Here is a 23,521-nt window from a genome sequence, read left to right on the forward strand (position 1 = left end):
CACCTTCTTGATAAAAACACTCCAAAAGATCGGAATACAAGGAAACTTTTTGAACATGATAAAGAGTATATATGAAAAACCTACAGCCAACATTGTTTACAATGGAGAAATCTTGAAATCCTTCCCTCTAAACTCAGGAACAAGACAAGGATGCCCATTGTCTCCGCTCCTATTTAACATTGTCTTGGAAGTACTTGCTCAAGCACTGAGGCAAGAACCAGATATAAAAGGCATTCAAATTGGAAGGGAAGAAGTCGAAATTTCATTATTTGCAGATGACATGATCCTATACATAGAAAACCCTGAGAGATCTACAACAAAGCTTCTAGAACTCATAAATGAGTTCAGCAAAGTCACAGGTTATAAGATCAATGCGCAAAAATCAGTAGCATTTCTGTACACCAATAATGAGCAAGATCAGGAGGAAATCAAGAAACAAATACCATTCACAATAGTAAATAAAAAAATCAAATACTTAGGAATAAATTTAACTAAAGAGGTAAAGAACTTATACACCGAGAACTATACAAGACTGTTCAAGGAAATCAAAGAAGACCTAAATAAATGGAAGAATATTCCTTGTTCTTGGATAGGAAGACTGAACATTATTAAGATGTCTATCCTACCAAAACTGATCTACACGTTCAATGTAATCCCAATAAAAATCAACACAGCCTTCTGTAAGGAACTAGAAAAACTAACTATGAAATTTATTTGGAAAGGAAAGAGGCCCCGAATAGCCAAAGACATACTGAAAAAGAAAAATGAAATAGGAGGAATCACACTTCCTCACTTCAAAACATACTACAAAGCTACAGTAGTGAAAACAGCATGGTATTGGCATAAGGAGAGACACACAGACCAATGGAATCAAATTGAAATTTCAGATATAGAACCTCATGTATATAGCCATATAATATTTGATAAAGCTATGAAACCCTCGCAACTGGGAGAGAATGGCCTATTCAACAAATGGTGCCTGGAGAATTGGATAGCCATATGTAGAAGAATGAAAGAGGATTACCATCTCACACCTTATACAAAGATCAACTCAAGATGTATCAAAGACCTAAATATAAGAGCCAAGACCATAAAAACCTTAGAAAACAGTGTAGGGAAACATCTACAGGACCTTGTTATAGGATATGGCTTCATGAATATCACACCGAAAGCACGAGCAGCAAAAGAACAAATAGATAAATGGGACTTCCTCAAAATTAAAGCCTTCTGCACCTCAAAGGAGTTTGTAAAGAAAGTAAAAAGGGAACCCACACAATGGGAGAAAATATTTGGCAATCATATATCTGATAAGAGTCTTATATCTTGCATATATAAAGAACTCCTACATCTTGAAAATAAAAAGATAAACAACCCATTTAAAAAATGGGAAAAAGATTTAAACAGACACTTCTCCAAAGAAGAAATACAAATGGCTAAAAAGCACATGAAAAAATGCTTCAAATCTCTAGCTATCAGGGAAATGCAAATCAAAACGACAATGAGATACCATCTTACTCCCATAAGATTGGCAGCTATGTAAAAAACAGAAGAATACAAATGCTGGAGAGGATGTGAAGAAAGGGGAACACTCATCCACTGCTGGTGGGATTGCAGAAGGATCCAACCATTCTGGAGGACAGTTTGGCGGTTTCTCAAAAACCTAACCATAGATTTGCCATATGACCCAGCAATACCACTGCTGGGTATATACCCATCAGAACGGAAAACAAGGACACAAACTGATATATGTACACCAATGTTCATAGCAGCATTGTTCACTATTGCTAAAAGTTGGAATCAATCCAAATGCCCGTCAACAGACGAGTGGATCAATAAAATGTGGTATATACACACAATGGAATACTTCTCGGCTGTAAGAACAAATACACTACAATCACACGTGATAACATGGATGAATCTTGAGAATCTTATGTTGAGTGAAGCAACCCAGGCATTGAAGGACAAATACTACATGACCTCAATGATATGAAATAAGCAAACTGCCTCAGAGAGCTAGAGTCTGGAAAAGAGGCTTACAGGAAAGTGGTGGGTGGAGGAAGGATGTGAGTTAACGTCTGCAGGGGTGGAATCTGTGATGAGCTGGCGGTAAGTATGAGCAAAAAGAAGGGACAAAATGGGGGCAAGGGGTTGCCTTCGGGTGAGGCTTTGTGGGTTTGAGGGGGGCTGGGGATGGGAAGAGGGGTAATATTGTCCAAAAATTCGGGGGAGGGAGGGGCAATATACAAACATGGGAGAGTGTCAGGTGTCCGTTGAGAACAAAAAGTTGAGAAAATCATATCAAAGTATAAGTAGGAGGGACACCTGGTTAGGATGCTCAGGGGGTATGGTCTGATGCGGGACGGACTCCGGGGCAATAGCTGAAGGCTCATTTTGCCAAGGTGGGTTGTACCATTGGGAAGAGACCCAAGAAGTGAGAGTTGGGGTGGACCCACACCCTGGGGAGGACTAATGCCATCAAAGAGAGAGAACTGTATCTCTCGTGAGAAAGGATGGCTCCCAGGGCATTAGGGCAGTTGAGAAAGTCAGGCCGTGAATACTGCTGCAAGGATCTCTGGACATGGCTTCCTGGGAAATAGAGATTGGCTGGCGTTGTGGGCCTCAAGGGGAGGGGGAAAATGGATGTGGAATGGATGGAACCAAGGTGAATATGGGAGCAAGAGAGGAGTTCTGTGAGAGTACATGAGGATGAATATAAAACATGTAATATTACACCAGAAACATATAGGGGACGACAGACTAATAATGTAAACCACAAGGCAAAACATAGGATAACTAAAAAATTTAGAAAACTGTACAATCTAAAGTATGGACCACATAGTAAACACAGATGTCACCTTGTTTGAAAGCTATTGTCCCGGAATCTGTACATCAGTATCAGGAAATATGATATGAATAAGCTAAAAGATTATTGCTATGGAAGGGAAAAGGTTTTATGGTGGATCTGGGGAAGTACTGTATATTGTATATATGAATTTCGGTGATCTAAGACTCTTGTGAAGCTGACGTTATGTTGGGATTCACTTTACAGGAAGTTTTGAATCACAGAGTGGTTCAACAATGGCAGCAGAGGAATACTGATATAGGATGTTATTGACAGGATATATATGGCTGACAGGGAGTTATACAGGGCATATGCCCAGGGTATATAGTAATGTCTAGATATACTCATAGTGGAAACAATTAAAAACAACAGCTGGGGCGGGTACTGGGCGCCTGGCCGGGGGGTCATGGTCATGGACCCTGGGGAGCAGCGGCAGTCCACCAGGGGCAACGGCAAGAACCAGGAAGGAAGGAGGGCCCAACAGTGGGTTCCTGATACTAATGGCTATGCTTTTGAGCCTATACATCTGTAATAAGAACAAGGCCTAGAGTAGCACTGTGCCTGGGAGTTTCCTCCTGACAGCCTTCATGTTACTCAAATGTGGCCACTCTCACAGCCAAACTCAGCATGTAGATGCAGTGCATTCCCCCCAACGTGGGACATGACACCCGGGGATGAGCCTCCCTGGCACCGAGGGATCACTACCACATACCAGCTGAAGATGCAACTAGAAAATGACCTTGAATTAAAGTTCAATGCAGATCAGCAGAATATCCCTGTCTACATATAATAACATGACTTCAAAATGCTGTTTGACCTAATATAAGGGGGAAATTGAGAGGAGAAATGAGATTATAAGGCTATGAGTCTCTAAAAAAGAGTCTGGAGGTTGTCAGAAGGAATGCCCTTATGCACAACTGAGCAGAGTCTAAGAGACAGATAAAGTAGAAACAACCCCAGGTGTTGGTTCTTCTGAGGGATAAAGAGACCCATGGGTTCTATGGTCATGGCAGATGGGGTTCACTGCCATGGCAGATGGCCCTTCTTTGGAGCTGGTGTTTCTTACATGATGGAATTGAACTCGGAGGGGATCTCTTCCCACAAGACTTGCATGCTACTTTATTGGAATTGTAGTTGGTGCTGGAGTTTAAGATATATTTAGGGGATTTGAATCTCTGGACTGATAATAAGACACCCAGGCCCAGAGCCTCAACAGACTTCAGCTCCTACACTTTGATTTATTGGACTGACCCCACTCAGCTAACATGGAGTTGAAGAAGGTCAACTACCACACCATGGAGCCTAGAGTGTCTACAACTGAAAGCAGGAGGAGTGCATCCAGTATCCATGTGGAATCTAAGCCCCCACTTGACATAGATGTGCAATGGACACAACCAATCCAATGTCCACAGAGAAAATGTGGAATGGGTGTGGGAAGGGTAGCCATGGTGGCTGCTGGGTTTGGGGAATGGGAGGAAGAGATGAGATGTGGAGGCGTTTTCGGGACATGGAGTTGTCCTGGGTGGTGCTTCATGGACAATTACAGGATATTGTGGATCCCCCCAGGGTCCACTGGATGGAACGGGGAAGTGTGGGCTATGATGTGGACCATTGTCTACGGGGTGCAGTGATGTTCAGAGATGTACTTACTGGGTGCAATGGATGTCTCACAATGATGGGAGAGAGTGTTGCTGTGGGGGAGTGGGGGGTGGGGGTGGTGGGGTTGATTGGGACCTCGTATTTTTTAAATGTAATTTGTAAAAATAAATAATTTTAAGTAAAAACAAAAACAAAAAAACAAAAAAAATAAAATAAAATAAAGTAACAACAAAAAAAAAAGATTGGTACAATTGAGAAACAAAAGGCTATTAATTCAATTTTAAAATGGACCAAGAACTAAGAGTAACATTTTTCTAAATATACAGAAATGGCCAAAAGACATAGTAAAAGATGTTCTATATCATTCATTGGTCATCAGGAAAATGCAAATCAAAACCTGAATGTCATAACTGCAAACACTTACTGCAATGGCTATTATTTGTAAAAGGAAATTATGAGTATTGAAGAAGATGCAGACAAATTGGAAACTTGTATATTGCTAGTGGGATTGTAATTTGTTGTAGCCATTGAAATCATTTTTGTAGTTCCTCAGAAATTTCAACCTAGATTAGAAGATGGCACAGCTATCCAACTTCCTAGTATGTAATTGAATCAAATTGACATTCAGGGAACTGCAACTCATTTTTGTTCCATACAAACATTCATGGAATCATTTATCCCAGTCGCTGAATATGGAAGAAAACCAAATATCCATACAAAGATCACAGGATTAAAAATAATGTAGTATTTCTATTTTATGGAAGGTTATATATTCATAAAATGAATGAGATTCTGATACATGCTTTAATATGGATAAACTTTGCAACATCATGTTGAGTGAATTAATCCAGATATTAAAGCCAAATATTGTATGAGGCTGCCTATATGAAAATCCTAGAAAAATTAAATTCAATAAGACAGATAGTTGACAATTGTTTTTCAGGGACTGGAAGGTCCTGGTATGGAGAGTTATTGCTAAATTGGTGCAGGGTTTCTGCTGATGTGAAGTGAACATTTAGATTATGATGCTGTGAAAGTAAGTCAATATAGTAAATTTATTATCAGCGAAATATATACTTGATGAAAAATGGAAATTTCAGGGAGGTGGGATAAGATGACATCTGAGTGAGTGCACTTCATAATCTCTCCTGCAAAGGAGCTGCTGAGAAGGGTTGGAATCTTGCTGGATCAGGCTGTTTTGGGGACTTGCAAGCAGGAGGTGTGTGGACATCGATTTGGAGAGACTGTGACAGAAGTAGTGCTTGCTAAAGGTAGAATTGTGGGTTTCTAGCACGGAGGTTGGAATTTGAGGGGAGGCAGGACCCTTCCCCTAGGACTGGTGGCTGAGTGTTCCCTGAGAACTGTCAGTGGTGTGGCAGCATTCCTAAGCCCCATGTTCTCCAGATGCACGGTCCCAAGGTCTGTTTTGCCCTAAGCCCCCATAACACATGTTCCACAGACCCACAGACCCCGAGTCTGCAATATCCCTTACAACCCTTTCTGAAATCCAGTGCTCCCTGAATTCCAGGATTACCCTAGCGCTCTGATTTTGGACTGACTCCATGACTGGCAGGGATTTGGTGGGAGGTGCAGAGGGGCCAAATGAGTGCAAGTTAAATGTTCTGGTCCATGCCCCCCTCTTTTTTCTTTTTTCTTTTTTTTTTTTTTTTTTTGAACTTGAAGGAACATACCAGCTAGCTTAGGGAGAGCCTGGGCAGAAAGGAGAGATGAATCTGCTGAAAAAGCCCAATTTACCTAAATACTCTGGGATAGGAAACTTGGTTGGAGAGAAGGTGGATTCAGAAAATGGGCTAGGCCTCCTAAAGTGCACCTAAGGGAGAGGGACTGTAGGACATGCTTTCCAAGCTTCCTATAGCATATTTAGGGTTCATGGTGAGGTGTGGGTACTCTCTATCTGGAAATTAAGAGTCATTGTCTTCTGTGCTGAGCTGGGTCTCCAAGGACCCACTTGAATCTCCTACAGGACCACCCATGCAGTTGTCTTACTGCCCTGGGAAAGAGGGAAATGAGGAAGGGAAGAGGAGGAACTTAAGACACCTAAGCATATTTTAAAATATCTTTTTGTCTTTACTTATTTTTTTAACATTACATTTAAAAAATGTGAGGTCCCCATATGCTCCCCGCCCCCCTCACCCCACTCCTCCCCCCATAACAACAACCTCCTTGATCATCATGAGACATTCATTGCACTTGGGGAATACATCTCTGAGCACCGCTGCACCACATGGTCAATGGTCCACGTCATAGCCTGCACTCTACCTCGTTCCACCCAGTGGGCCATGGAAGGACATACAATGTCTGGTAACTGTCCCTGCAGCACCACCCAGGACAACTCCAAGTTCCTAAAATGCTCCCACATCACATCTCTTCCTCCCACTCCCTATCCCCAGCAGTCACCGTGGTGACTTTCTCCACACCAATGCCACATTTTCTTTGATTACTAATCACAATAGTTCATGAATAGAATATCAGTAAGTCCACTCTAATCCATACTCTGTTCCTCAATCCTGTGGACCCTGGAATAGCTGTGTCCTAAGCATTTGATTTAACTGCAAAAAGGATTCCTTGCTTGAAACTTAGTCTGGTCTTTCTTGTTGATTTGTTTTCTTTCTTGCTTTTCCTTCCTCTTTATCCTCCCCATGCCCCTTTTTTCTAATTTCTTTTCTTTTTTCCCTTTTTTTTCTTGCTTGCTTACCCCCACTTTTGTCATTTTTTCTTTCTCTTCTTTCTTATTTTATTTTTTCATATTAGGTGCTGCAAGGAGTGCTTCACATTTGCTATGTTTTCTCATGCTTCATTTCTTCTTTTCTGTGTGTATTGATTTTGGCCACCAACACCATTGCCTTCACACTTGGAGGAATTACTAAAAAAAAAAAATACAACAAACTAAACACAAAGGAAGAAGAAAGAAAGAAAGACGAAAGATCAGAGCAGAAGTAAATAAAATAGAAAATAAGAAAGCACTCCAAGCAATAAACAAAACAAAGAGCTGGTTCTTTGAGAAGATCAACAAAATTGACAAACCCTTATCTAGACTAACAAAGAAAAAAAGAGAGAAGATGCAAATACACAAAATAAGAAATGAGAAAGGAGATATCACCACTTACCCCACAGAAATAAAGACTAGCGTAAGAGGATAATTTGAAAAACTATATTCCAACAAGATGGACAACTTAGAGAAAATGGACAAATTCCTAGAAACACATAATCAGCCTACATTGATGAAAGAAGAAATTGATGATCTCAACAAACCAATCACAAGTAAAGAGATAGAATTAGTCATTAAAAACCTCCCAACTAAGAAGAGACCTGGGCCAGACAGCTTCACAGGTGAATTCTACCAAATATTCAGGAAGAACTAACACCAATGTTGCTTAAACTTTTCCAAAAAATTGAAACAGAAGGAACATCTCCTAACTCATTCTATGAAATCACCATTACCCTAATACCAAAGCCAAACAAAGACACGACAAGAAAGAAAAATTACAGACCAATCTCTCTAATGAACCTAGATATGAAAATCCTCAATGAAATACCTGCTAATCATATTCAACAACACATTAAATGAATTGTACACCATGACCAAGTGAGATTCATTCCTGGTATGCAAGGATAGTTCAACATAAGAAAATCAATTAATGTAATACACCATATAAATAGATTGAATAAATATAAATACATGATCATAACTATGGATGCAGAAAAAGCATTTGACAAAATACAGCACACTTTCTTGATGAACACATTGCAAAAGATTGGAATAGAAGGAAACTTTCTGAACATGATAAAGGCTACATATGAAAAACCTAAAGCTAATATCATTTAAAATGGTGAAATCCTAAAATCTTTCCCTCTAATATCAGGAACAAGACAAGGATACCCACTATCACCCCTCCTATTTAATATAGTCTTAGAAATACTTGCTCGAGCACTGAGGCAAGAACCAGACATTAAAGGCATCCAAACTGGAAAGGTAGATGTCAAAATTTCACTATTTGAAGATGATATTATCCTATACATAGGAAACCCTGGGACGTCTACAACAAAGATTCTAGAACTTATAAATGAGTTCAGTAAATTGCAGGTTATAAGATCAATGTGCAAAAATCAGTAGCATTTCTGTACACAAATAATGAGCAATCCCAGAAGGAAATCAAGAAACAAATACTATTTACAATAGTAATAAAAATATCAAATAACTAGAAATAAATTTAACTAAAGATGTAAAAGACTTATAAACAGAAAACTACACAACACTGTTCAAGGAAATCAAAGAAGACTTAAATAAATGGAAGAATATTCCCTGTTCATGGAGAAGAAGACTAAATATCATTAAGACATCTATCCTACAAAAACTGATCTACACATTCATTGCAATCCCAATAAAAATCAACACAGCATTTTTTAATGAACTAGAAAAACTAACTATGAAATTTATTTGGAAAAGAAAGCCAAAGACATATTGAGAAAATAAATGAAATTTGAGGAATCACACTAACTGACTTCAAAGCATACTACAAAGATACAGAGGGAAAACAGTATGTTATTGGCACAAGGATAGACACACTGACCAATGGAACTGAATTGAGATTTCTGATATAAATCCTCATATATAGTCAAATGATATTCAACAAGGCCACCAAACTCACTAAACTGGGAGGGAATGGCTACTTCAACAAATGGTGCCTGGAGAACTGGATATCCATACATCAAAGAAGGAAAGAGGATTACGAACTCACACCTTATACAAAAATCAATTCAAGATGTATAAATACCCTAAATATAAGAGCCAACACCGTAAAGACCTTGGAAAGCAAAGTAGGGATGCATCTACAGGAACTTGTAGTAGGAAATATCTTCATAAACTTCCACCCAAAGCACAAGCAGCAAAAGAACAAATAGATAAATGGGACTTCCTCAAAATTAAAACCTTTTGCACTGCAAAGGAGTTTGTCAAGAAAGTGAAAGACCACAACATTTTGCTAATGTGATTAAGGAAAACAGAAGAGATATTCTTGTGTCCTTGCCTATTTTGGTTACTGAATGATTATCTACACAATACTTGTTCTGTGTTTTCATCTATAAAGTTGTATGCCTTTTGCCTTCTACTCTTCTTGATAATTTGATTTAAAACAAATAAAGAAGCCTACAATACTGTAGGTGCATATGTGGCTGATTTAATCTGATCTGAAGGGCAGCAATGAGACAAAAGAACAAGTAACTCTTGCTAATTAATTATGCCATTTATATATTATTCCTTGTAAACTGTATACAATGCTCATGTATTTATTTGGAGAATCAGATGAATTAATGGTCTGTCAATTTAAAGTAATATGTAAGATGTATGTGAAAGTAACCTTTTAGTATTCCAATCTGATTGGCATTTGTTCATAGAATTTCAGTATTAAATTCTTTGCAAAAAAAAAGAAAGTGAAAGACAAACTACCCAATGGGAGAAAATATTTGGTAACCATATATCTGATCAGAGACTAATATCCTGCATATATAAAGAACACCTGTATCTTGAAAATAAAAAGACAACCCATTTAAAAAATGGATAAGAGATTTAAGCAGACAATTCTGCAAAGAAGTAATACAAATGGCTAAAAATGACATGAAAAAATGCTCAAAATCACTAGTTGTTATGGAAATGCAAATCAAAACCACAATGAGATACCATCTTACTCCCATGAGACTGACAACTCTCCAGAAAAACAGAAGACTACAAGTGCTGGAGAGGATGTGGAGAAATGGGAACACTCATCCACTGGTAGTAAGAATGCAGAAGGATCCAGGCTTTCTGGAAGACAGGTGGTGTCTCAAAAAACTAACCTATGTATTTTTTACATGACCCAGCAATTCCATTTCTGGGTATATAACCAGTAGAACTGAAAACAAGGACTCAAACCGATATATGCACACCAATGTTCATAGCAGTACTATCCACTATTGCCATAGTTGGAATCAACCCAAATGTCCATCAACAGATGAATGGATAAATAAAATGTGTATATACATACAATGGAATACTATTCTCCTATAAGAAGGAATAGAGTAAAACACATGTGATAACATGGATGAATCATGAGGATGTTATGTTAAGTGAAGCAACCCAGGCATTGAAGGACATATACTACAAGACCTTTCTTATATGAAGCAAGTAAAACAAGCTGTCTCAGAGAGCTAGAGACTGGATGATAGGCTTAAAGGAAGTTGGGGGGAGAAGAAGATTGTGAGCTAATACCTGTATGGGTGAAATCTATGATTAGCTGGAAGAATCTGTACAGGGAAAGGATAAAATGGTGGTGTAGGGATAAATTTGGGTGGGTATTTGCGGGCTTGAGGGGGGGTTAGGGATAAGAGGATGGATCAAATGGCACAAGAAATTGGGGTCAGGTGGGGGAATATTTGAACATAGGAAATAGTCAAGTATGTGGTTGAAACTATAATATTGAAAAAACTCTTTAGGAAATATAATAAGGAATGTTACTTCCTTAAGATACTTAAGTGGGGCATCTGACACAGGGCAGGCTTCTGGGGAGTGCGTGAGTGCTCATTTTGTTATAATAGGTTATATATTGGGTGGAGACCCATACAATGAGAGTGAAGGTAAACCCACATCCTGGGGAGGACTGAAGTTCTCAAATAGAGGGAATTGTATCTCTTTTTTTTTAAATTAAAATTATTTATTTTTACGAATTACATTAAAAAAACACGAGGTCCCAATCAACCCCACCGCCCCCACCCCCACTCCCCCCACAGCAACACTCTCTCCCATCATTGTGAGACATCCATTGCACCCAGTAAGTACATCTCTGAACATCACTGCACCCCATAGTCAATGGTCCACATCATAGCCCACACTCTCCCCCGTTCCATCCAGTGGGCCCTGGGGGGGTCTACAATGTCCTGTAATTGTCCGTGAAGCACCACCCAGGACAACTCCACGTCCTGAAAACGCCTCCACATCTCATCTCTTCCTCCCATTCCCCAAACCCAGCAGCCACCATGGCTACCCTTCCCACACCCATTCCACATTTTCTCTGTGGACATTGGATTGGTTGTGTCCATTGCACATCTATGTCAAGTGGGGGCTTAGATTCCACATGGATACTGGATGCACTCCTCCTGCTTTCAGTTGTAGACACTCTAGGCTCCATGGTGTGGTGGTTGACCTTCTTCAACTCCATGTTAGCTGAGTGGGGTCAGTCCAATAAATCAAAGTGTAGGAGCTGAAGTCTGTTGAGGCTCTGGGCCTGGGTGTCTTATTATCAGTCCAGAGATTCAAATCTCTTGAGAGAATTGGTGGCTCCCAGTGGGTTAGGGCAGTCAAGTATGTCAAGTCCTCAACATTGATGCAAGTGCCTGTGACTATAGTCCTTCAAGTAATGAAGATTGATTTTCACTGTGGTCCCTGAGGGAAGAGGGAGAGAGATACTGAATAGATAGAATCAGCATAACTGTGGGGCAATGGAAGTGTCCCACAAAATCATGCAATGATGGATATAGGACATGTTAAATTACACCAAAAATGTATAAAAGTCTATAGCCTAAAATGTAAAACATAAGATAACTAAAAAATTTTTTTAAAAATTATATAGTCTAAATATAAACCATAATGTAAACCCAAATGGAACCATGTTTGAAAGCTATTGTTTCAATATCTGTACATCAGCTGCAGCAAGTATAATATGAACATATATAAAGATCATTGCTGGGGAAGGGAGAAAGGTTTGATGTTGGATATGTAGGAGCACCATATATTGTGTATGTGAATTACTGTGATTTAAAATTTTGTGAAGACAAATTTAGTAATTAGGAAAAAAAAGGATGTAGACACTGAAGAAGAAATGAAAGAAATTGCCTTGCCACTGTACATACAAGGCAATGCCTATTGCAGTGATGAAAGGCAAAAAAATAAAAAACAAACCTATTTTGTTTTTTCATTTTTTGATACCCCAATTTATTTTTTCTTTACTTAAGTTTTCTAAATTTGTATGAATTTTATATCTAACCTTTAAACCCATCACTATATTCCATTTTACTATTAATGGAACTTGGCAATATAGTAGGCTTTGTTTTTGAAGAAGTTTTGGACCAGAGAGTTTCAATTATGCCAGGGGAGGAACACTAGTGTGGGGTGTTATTTCTGGGGGGCACATGATTGGGAAGGAATTCTCCAGGGCATTTATACAGGGTACATACAAATATTTGGATATTTTTGTAATAGTTACAGTTAAAAAAGACAACTGAGGGAGTGCTGAGTTCCTGACTAGGGGAGCTCTATCACATTCCCCAGTGGAAGAGCAACAATCTCCCAAGTGCTATGGCAAAGACCAATAAAGGATAGTCCAACAACGAGCCCCTGATACTGATGACTATGCTTATGATCCTGTGTGCCTGAAATATAAAGTCAGACAAAGGTGCAGGGTGCCTAAGATTTACCTCCCAAGAGCCTCCATGTTACTCGAATGTGGCCATTCTTTAAGCAAAACTCAGAATGTAAATGCATTACCTTCCCCCCAGCATGGGACATAACTCCCAGGTATGAGCCTCGCTGGTGCCAAGGGAGTACTATCAAGCACTGGCTGATGATGTAATTAGAAAAAGACCTTGAATAAAAAGTGTCAACTCAGACCAGCAAAATATCTCAGCATACATGTAATATCACATGTTAAAAACTGCCTTTTGACATTGAATGAAAGGAGGAAATGGAAAAGACAAATGAGTTTATATGGCTGTGATTCCCCAAAAAAGATTTGGGAGGTCATCAGAGGGGTCATCCTTATGCATGCCTCAGCAGGGTACCAGAGACAGCCAAAGTAGACCACAGGGTCTCGTGAGGGCTACAGAGACCCACAGGTTCTATGGTCATGGTAGATGGCTCTGGAGTTCAGTGCCATGTCAGTTGGCCCTACTTTGGAGTTTGTGTTCCTAATTGTAACAGAGTCAGACTCAGATGTGAACCCTCTACGCATGCCTCTTCTGTCACTTTTACTGGACCTGTGGATGGCGCTGGGGTTGGTGTATACTCAGGACACCTGAATCTCTGGGCTGTCCATGTGACACCAAGGCCCTGAGCCTCAGCAGACTTGCAGCTCCTACCCTCTGGATTATTGGACTTACCCTGGCCAGCTAACAGGGAGGTGAAGAAAGTCAACTACCACACCAGGGAGCCAAGAGTGCCTACCTCTGCAAGCAGGAGAATCGCATCCAGCATCCATGTGGAATCTAAGCCCCCTCTTGATATAGATGTGGAGTGGACATAACCATCTTAGGGTGGAGGAATAGAATATGGATTAGAGTGCACTTACTGATATTCTACTATGAAACTATTGTGATTATTAATGGAAGAAATTGTAGCACTGATGTGGAGAAAGTGGCCATGGCAGCTGCTGAGGGTAGGGAGAGTGAAGAAGAAATATGATGTGGAGGCATTTTCAGGACTTGGAGTTTGACTTAGGTGGTACTGCAGGGACAGATGCTGGGCCTTGTATGCCTGCCATGGCCCACTGGGTGGATTGGGGGAGAGTGTAAACTACAATGTAAACCATTACCCATGTGGTGCAGCAGTGCTTCAAAATGTATTCATCAAGTGAAATGAATGTGCCATGATGATGAAAGAGGTCATTGATATGGGAGGAGTGGCAAGAGGGGAGATATATGGGCATCTCTTATAGTTTTGGAATGTAACATTTAAAAAAAAATAAATAAAGAGAGGAAAAAATGGAAATTTTAGTTGCAACTATGATATTAAAATAAAAGTTATATTAAAGTTTACATTTTTGGGGGGTTTAGGTGAATAGAAATATAAATATACCTATTAACTCATTAAATTGGGCAACACTTAAACATGGATAAAATATTTAATTGAAGCAACCCCTAAAAGGTGCTAAGTGAGGATAGCTTTTAGAAGATGGTGGCTGCGTGAGCTTGCCTGGTAGTGTCTCTGCAGGGGGCGGCTGGGCAGCGTTGAAGGCTCTTTGGGACCACGCTGTTTCGGGGATTTTTGCTGGTTGGAAGGTGTCTGGACGTCAATTCGGTGGGAAGGTAACAGAGAGGATACGTCTATAATATATAAACAGAGGTCCCAGCTGGGCGCGGGAAGCTCCCTCCTTGGGTGGGCGGAGACGCGGTAGCGGGCGCTCCGGCAGCTCCGGAGCCGCGGCGGCCAGGGTTTTTGTTTTGTTTTTTGTTGTTTTTTGTTTTTTTTTTTCCTTATTCTAGAGGCTTTGTGGTGCTGAGAAATTCGCGGATACTGGGCTGGCTGGTGAGGGATTGTTGGGACAAGACTCCTTTGCAGATTGATTTGCGGAGACAGACGGTGTTTCCCTGTGAAGCGGGGGACGTTTTTGGTCTCCGGACAGGGGGGGAGTAGCGCTTCCGCCTGGAGCCCCATCCCCACAGGTCCGGCTGCCGATCTGCAACGGAATTGGATTTTGGACAATAAGGGGACACAATTGGGAGACTGTTGTAGGGTGCAGTGAGGGAGGAAGACACGTCTGGAAGCTGATTGGGGAATATTTTGCGAAGTTTGGGATTTCGGATCTTAGAGTCTGTTTTCGGCGTTTCCAGCTGAAGCCCACCCCACCCGGCGGGGCTTGGGATCTGGGTCATTGAACTGGCCGTGGTGTAGAGGCGCCCTCAAGTGGCCGTTGCGTGGGAGCACAGGGAGGGAGCTGTCCAAAGGCTGATACCCTGAGGAGTTAGGTGAATTTCAGAGATCAGACATTCAATATAGAATTCGCCGATCTATCTTCCCCCACGGGGCTGGCACCCAGCTACGGGGATCCCTGAGGGCTGTGTTGCACTGCGGGGCTCCTAAGCTTTCTGTGGACCAGATTTGAGGTTGCCAGGTCTGGGTCCCCTGGACTCTGGCGGTCCACACCCCAGACTCACACCTCTTGAGTCTTCAGTGTCTCAGACTTTCCACCCCCGAATCCATCACGCCCTGGGGTCTACCTGGGGTCCTTGAATGCTCTGGACCTTAACGTTTGCGTTTTATCTTTATTGGTTCATATTGTTTTGTTTTTATTTTCACTTTATCTTATTTTTTACTCTTTTTGATGCCCTGATTGCTAATATTGCATTATCCCCTAGTCTTTTCTCCTAGCGTGCCCCCCAAAGTCCCTTTTTTTTTTTATACAGTTATTTAGGGGTTTTTTTGCTTGTTGTTTTAGATAGTGTTGTAATTGTGACACGTGTATACCTGTATCTCTCTTCCCCCTATCTGATCCCCACCGTGTACCAATCCTCTTTTTCTTTCTTCCTTTCTTCTTGTCTTTCTTTTTTTCTTTATTATAATTAGTGGTTTTTTTTTTTTCGGTTCTCTCTTTCCCTCTTGTCCCTCATTTTCCACTTATTTTATTTTAATTAAAGTACACAATAGGTGCTACAGGGAACACCTCATATTTGCTGGATTTTCCCATCCTCCACTGCCTCATTTCTGTGTGAACTGATTTAGCCTACCTGCACTATCCTCTTTCCCCTACATCTTGATATCCGCCACCATCTACTGGCTCTCCCATATTCCACCTCCCACCTCCCTTTCTTCGATCCACGAAGGGTCTAAGTCTTAATTTCTAATACCTATGTTTTGTTTTCTGTCTGTTATCCACGCTTGAAACTATTACCACTTTTTTTTCTCTTTCCCTCTCTCACGAAATCAATAGCTTTTTAGCTCATACCATAATCCTCCTATATTCAATCACCTGCCTCATAATAGGTACTCTACCCACTGCTATAACTCTACACAATTTACATAAATCTAACCTCCATCCTCCCAGATCTCATATTCTTGCTTTGTTAACATATATCACCAATATTACTTTACACTTTTCCCTTGCTTACACAATTGCCTTCCCCCAACACTAATACTTTCCTTTAAAGTGAACTTAACCAACAACAAGAAACTAGAATAAGAAGAAAAAAGTGACAAAGAGAAGATATAACACCGATGCAAAAATAACAGCTAATTAACCTCCAAGAGCAGACAAAGAAGCTAAGGAACTGATTAAATCCGTCAAGATAAAGAGATGACCAGAAAGCAACAAAAATCTACAAACCAAACCAGTAATCAGGAAAACATGGCTGAATCCAATCAACAAACCAATAATCACGAAGGGGAGCAAAACATGGCACAAGCAATGAAAGATCTCAGAACATTTATCACCAACAAATTTGACGAAGTAATGAAAGAGGTTAACAACATGAAGACATCACTTGGAGGGGAAATTGCAGACATACGAAAAAACATAATAGATATGATGGGAATGAACACCACAGTTCAAGAAATCAAAAATACACTAGCAGCAAATATCAGCAGACTAGAAGAGACAGAGCAGAGAATTAGTGATGTGGAAGACAGTACTTCAGAAATCAAACAGATAGTAGAAGGGGTCAATAAGAAGATAGAAAAAATCCAATTAGGATTTAGGGACCTGAATGACAATGCAAAACGCTCAAACATACGTATTATAGGCATTCCAGAAGGTGAAGAGAAGGGAAAGGGGTCAGAAGGAGTGCTGCAGGAAATAATGGCTGAAAACTTCCCAAATCTACTGAAAGAGACAGATGTACATATCCAAGAAGCACAGCGCACTCCACAAGTCATAAACCCCAACAGGCCCACCCCAAGACATATACTTGTCAAATTATCCAAGGCTCAAGACAAAGAGAAAATCCTAAAAGCAGCAAGAGAAAAGAAAACCATCACATACAAGGGAAGCTCAATTAGATTAAGTGCTGATTTCTCTTCTGAAACCATGGAGGCAAGAAGGCAGTGGTATGATATAGTCAAGGTACTAAAGGAAAGAAATTTCCAACCAAGAATACTCTATCCAGCTAAATTAGCATTCAAACATGATGGAGAGTTCAAAATATTCGCAGACAAACAGAAACTGAAAGAGTATACCAACAAGAAACCTCCCCTTCAAGAAATTCTAAAGGGAGTTCTACAGGAAGAAAGAAGAAAACAGGAAAGGCAGAGTTGGAGGAGAGTATAAGACCAACAACAATAACAAAAAAGACAAAAAAAATATACAAACAAAATATGACAAACACAAATCCAATCAAAATATGGCTAACACAAATAATTCCTTGATAGTAATAACACTGAATGTCAACGGATTAAACTCACCTATCAAAAGATTCAGACTGGGACATTGGATAAGGAAATATGACCCATCCATATGCTGTCTACAAGAGACACATCTTAGACCCAGAGACGCATGGAGATTGAAAGTGAATGGCTGGAAAACAATCATACAAGCTAACAATAACCAAAAAAAGGCAGGAGTAGCTATATTAATATCAGACAAAATAGACTTTAAATGTGAAACAATTGTGAGAGACAAAGAAGGATACTACATTTTAGTGAAAGGGAAAATCTGGCAAGAAGATCGAACAATCATAAATATCTATGCCCCTAACAAGGGTGCCTCTAAATACGTCAGGCAAACGCTGGAAAAACTAAGTGAAAGAATAGATACATCTACAATTATAGTGGGGGATTTTAATACACCACTATCAACTCTGGACAGAACATCTCAAAAGAGAATCACCAAAGAAACAAAACATCTGAATAGTATATTAGAGGAGCTGGATCTAATAGATATATATAGATCGCTACACCCAAACACAGCAGGATATACATTTTTCTCAAGCGCACATGGATCATTCTCCAAGATAGATCATATGCTAGGCCACAAAGAAAGGCTGAACGAATTCAGAAAGATTGAAATCATACAAAACATTATCTCTGACCACAGTGGAGTCAAGCTGGAGATTTGCAAGGGACAGAAGCCCAGATTTCACCCCACGATTTGGAAATTAAACAGCACACTCTTAGAAAAACAGTGGGTCAAAGAGGAAATCTGAAAAGAAATCAATGACTACCTTGAAACAAATGATAATGATAACACAACATACCAAAATTTATGGGATACAGCAAAAGCAGTACTGAGAGGGAAGTTTATAGCCATAAATTCATATATCAAAAAAGAAGAAAGAGCAAAAATTGAAGAACTAACTGCACATTTGAAGGAATTAGAAAAACAACAACAAAGTGACCCAACAGGAAGAAGAAGGAAGGAAATAATAAAGATAAGAGCAGAACTAAATGAAATAGAAAATAAGAAAGCACTTGAACAGATAAACAAGACCAAGAGCTGGTTTTTTGAGAAGATTAACAAAATTGACAAACCTTTAGCAACACTAACAAAGAAAAAAAGAGAGAAGAAGCAAATACACAAAATAAGAAATGAGAAAGGCGATATCACCACTGACCCCACAGAAATAAAGACTATCATAAGAGGATATTTTGAAAAACTATATTCCAACAAAAATGACAATCTAGAGGAAATGGACAAATTCCTAGAAACACATAAGCAGCCCATATTGACGAAAGAAGAAATTGATGATCTTAACAAACCAATCACAAGCAGAGAGATAGAATCAGTTATTAAAAATCTCCCAACTAAGAAGAGCCCAGGGCCAGATGGCTTCACAGGTGAATTCTACAAAACATTCCGGAAAGAACTGACACCAATCCTGCTGAAACTATTCCAAAAAATCGAAACAGAAAGAACATTACCCAACTCCTTCTATGATGCCAACATTACCCTAGTACCAAAGCCAAACAAAGACATCACAAGAAAGGAAAATTACAGACCAATTTCTCTAATGAATCTAGACGCAAAAATACTTAACAAAATACTTGCTAATCGTATTCAACAACACATTAAACGTATTATACACCACGACCAAGTGGGATTCATCCCAGGTATGCAAGGATGGTTTAACATAAGAAAATCAATCAACGTAATACACCATATAAACAGATTGAAGGAAAAAAATTACATGATTATATCTATTGATGCAGAAAAAGCATTTGACAAAATACAGCACCCTTTCTTGATAAAAACACTCCAAAAGATTGGAATACAAGGGAATTTTTTGAACACGATAAAGAGTATATATGAAAAACCTAAAGCCAATATTGTTTACAATGGAGAAATCCTAGACTCCTTCCCTCTAAACTCAGGAACAAGACAAGGATGCCCACTGTCTCCGCTCCTATTTAACATTGTCTTAGAAGTACTTGCTCGAGCACTGAGGCAAGAACCAGAAATAAAAGGCATTCAAATTGGAAAGGAAGAAGTCAAAATTTCATTATTTGCAGATGACATGATCCTATACATAGAAAACCCTGAGAGATCTACAACGAAGATTCTAGAATTCATAAATGAGTTTAGTAAAGTCGCAGGATATAAGATCAATGCGCAAAAATCAGTAGTATTTCTGTACACTAATAATGAGCAAGATCAGGAGGAAATCAAGAAACAAATACCATTCACAATAGTAAATAAAAAAATCAAATACTTAGGAATAAATCTAACTAAAGAGGTAAAGAACTTATACACCGAGAACTATACAAGATTGTTCAAGGAAACCAAAGAAGACCTAAATAAATGGAAGACTATTCCTTGTTCATGGATAGGAAGACTGAATATTATTAAGATGTCTATCCTACCAAAACTGATCTACACATTCAATGCAATCCCAATAAAAATCAATGCAGCCTTCTTTAAGGAACTAGAAAAACTAACTATGAAATTTATTTGGAAAGGAAAGAGACCCCGAATAGCCAAAGACATACTGAAAAAGAAAAACGAAATTGGAGGAATCACACTACCTGACTTCAAAACATACTACAAAGCTACGGTGGTGAAAACAGCATGGTATTGGCATAAGGAGAGACACATAGACCAATGGAATCGAATTGAAAGCTCTGAAATAGAACCTCACATATACAGCCACATAATATTCGATAAAGCCACCAAACCCTCTCAACTGGGAGAGAGTGGCCTATTCAACAAATGGTGTCTGGAGAACTGGATAGCCATATGTAGAAGAATGAAAGAGGATTACCATCTTACACCTTATACAAAGATCAACTCAAGATGGATCAAAGACCTAAATATAAGAGCCAAGACCATAAAAACCTTAGAAAGCAGTGTAGGGAAACATCTACAGGACCTTGTAATAGGAAATGGATTTATGAATATCTCACCAAAAACACGAGCAGCAAAAGAACTAATAGATAAATGGGACTACCTCAAAATAAAAGCCTTCTGCACCTCAAAGGAGTTTGTCAAGAAAGTAAAAAGGGAGCCCACACAGTGGGAGAAAATATTTGGCAATCATATATCTGATAAGAAACTTATAACGTGCATATATAAAGAACTTCTATATCTTGAAAATAAAAAGATAAACAACCCATTTAAAAAATGGGAAAAAGACTTAAACAGACACTTCTCCGAAGAAGAAATACAAATGGCAAGAAAGCACATGAAAAAATGTTCCAAATCTCTAGCTATCAGGGAAATGCAAATCAAAACTACAATGAGATACCATCTTACACCCATAAGATTGGCAGCTATGAAAAAAACAGAAGAATACAAGTGCTGGAGAGGATGTGAAGGAAGGGGAACACTCATCCACTGCTGGTGGGAATGCAGAAGGATCCAACCGTTCTGGAGGACAGTATGGCGTTTTCTCAAAAAACTAGCCATAGATTTGCCATATGACCCAGCAATACCACTGCTGGGTATATACCCAGCAGAACTGAAAACAAGGACACAAACAGATATATGTACACCAATGTTCATAGCAGCATTGTTCACTATTGCCAAAAGTTGGAATCAACCCAAATGCCCATCAACAGACGAGTGGATCAATAAAATGTGGTATATACACACAATGGAATACTACTCGGCTGTAAGAACAAACACACTACAAACACATGTGATAACATGGATGAATCTTGAGAACCTTATGTTGAGTGAAGCAACCCAGACATTGAAGGACAAATACTACATGACCTCAATGATATGAAATAAACAAGCTGCCCTAGATAGCAAGAGACTGAACGATAGGCTTGCAGGAAATCGGAGGGTGGAGGAAGGATATGAGCCGATGTCTGCAGGGGTGGAATTTAAGACGAGATGGTGGTAAGTATGAACACAAAGAAGAGATAAAAGGGGGGCAAGGGGTTACCTTTGCTTGGGGCTTTGCGGGTTTGAGGGTGGCTGGGGAGGGACGGATGGATAACGTTGCCCAAAAGTGGGGGGAGGGAGGGGTAGCATACGAACCAGGAGAGGGTCAGGTGTTGGTGGAGAGTAAAATGCCGAGAAAATCATATCAAAATATAATAAAGAGGGTTACCTGTTTAGAATGCTCGGAGGGGAGGGTCTGATGCAGGACGGGCTCCTGGGGAATGTCTAAATGCTCATTCTGCCAGAGTGGGTGTCACCATGGGGTAGAAACCCAAGTAGTGAGAGTGGGGGTGGACCCACATCCTGGGGAGGACTGATGCCACCAAATAGAGGGAACTGTATCCCTCGAGAGAAAGGGTGGCTCCCAGGGCATTGGGGCAGTTGAGCAAGGTAGGCCCTGAACACTATTCCATCTATCTCTGGAAGTGGCTCCTCAGGAAACGGAGGTTGGCTGTCACTGTGGGCACTAAGGTGGAAGGGAAAATGGACGTTAAATGTGTGGAACCAAGGTAAATGGGGGGTAAGAGAGGAGTTTCTTGAGAGTACACAAGGATGGACATAAAACATGTAATATTACACCATAACATATAGGAGATGACAGACTGATAATGTAAACCATAATGTAAAACATAGGATAACTAAGAATGTAAAGAACTGTGTATCCTAAAGTATGCACCATAATGTAAGCACAGATGTCACCTTGTTAGAAACCTAATGTCTCAGACTCTGTACATCACGTTAAGTAAATATGATGTGAATAGGGTGTAAGTGTATTGCTCTGGAAGGAAAAAGGTTTTTGTGGGGGATGTATGGGAGTGCTGTATATTATATATATGCATTGCTGTGGTCTAGGACTCCTGTGAAGAGAAGCTGAATAATTAGGGGGAAAAAAAAAAAAAAAGATAGGATGCAGAATTTTTTCAAGTCAACATTCTTTATCTAAGTTCTTTATCTAACTTTATCCAAGTTCTTTATCTAACCTTTAAATCCCTCACTATATGCCATTCCCTAATAAGGGACCATGACATTATATTGGGCTTCAAATTTCGGGGAGTTCTGGATCACAGAGTGTTTCAACAATGGCAATGGAGGGATACTGGTATGGGATACCAACGACAGGTGATATATGGCTGACAGGGAGCTGTACAGAGCATATGTCCAGGGTGCATGGTAATGTTTGGATATACTCATAGTGGCAACAATTAAAAACCACAGCAGGGGGGGTACTGGGTTCCTGGCCAGTGGTGCTCTGTCGTGGTCCCTAGGGGAGCAGCGACAGTCTCCCAGGTACAGCGGCGGGGACCGGGAGGGAGTGAGGGTTCAACGGTGAGCCCCTGATGCTAATGACTATGCTTGTGAGCTGATAAGCCTAAAATAAGAACAAGGCCTAGAGCAACATTGTGCCTGGGAATTTCCTCCTGTCAGCCTTCATGTTACTCAAATGTGGCCAGTCTCGAAGCCAAACTCAGCATGTAAATGCAATGCCTTCCCCCCAGCATGGGACATGACACCCGGGGATGAGCCTCCCTGGCACCGAGGGACCACTATCAACTACCAACTGATGATGCAACTGGAAAATGACCTTATACGGAAGGTTCAATGTGGATCAGCAGAATATCCCTGTCTACATAAAATAACATGACTTTAAAATGCTGTTTGACCTAAAGTAAGGGGGAAATGGAAAAGAGAAATGAGTTTATATGGCTACGAGTTTCTAAAAAAGAGTCTGGAGGCTGGCAGAAGGATTGCCCTCATGCACAACTGAGCAGAGTCAGAGAGACAGATAAAGCAGATACAACCCCCAGATATCGGTTCCTTCGAGGGCTAAAGAGACCCACGGGAGTTGTGGTCATGGCCGATGGGGTTAACTACCAGGTCAGATGGCCCCTTTTTGGAACTGGTGTTTATGTGTGATGAATCTGGACTCAGATGGGATCTTCCTTCATAAGACTTTCATGCTAATGTGCTGGAGGTGCAGTTAACGTTGGGGTTTAAGATATAT

The sequence above is a fragment of the Dasypus novemcinctus genome, chromosome 30, assembly GCF_030445035.2.
Source record: "Dasypus novemcinctus isolate mDasNov1 chromosome 30, mDasNov1.1.hap2, whole genome shotgun sequence".
Lineage (NCBI taxonomy): Eukaryota > Metazoa > Chordata > Mammalia > Cingulata > Dasypodidae > Dasypus > Dasypus novemcinctus.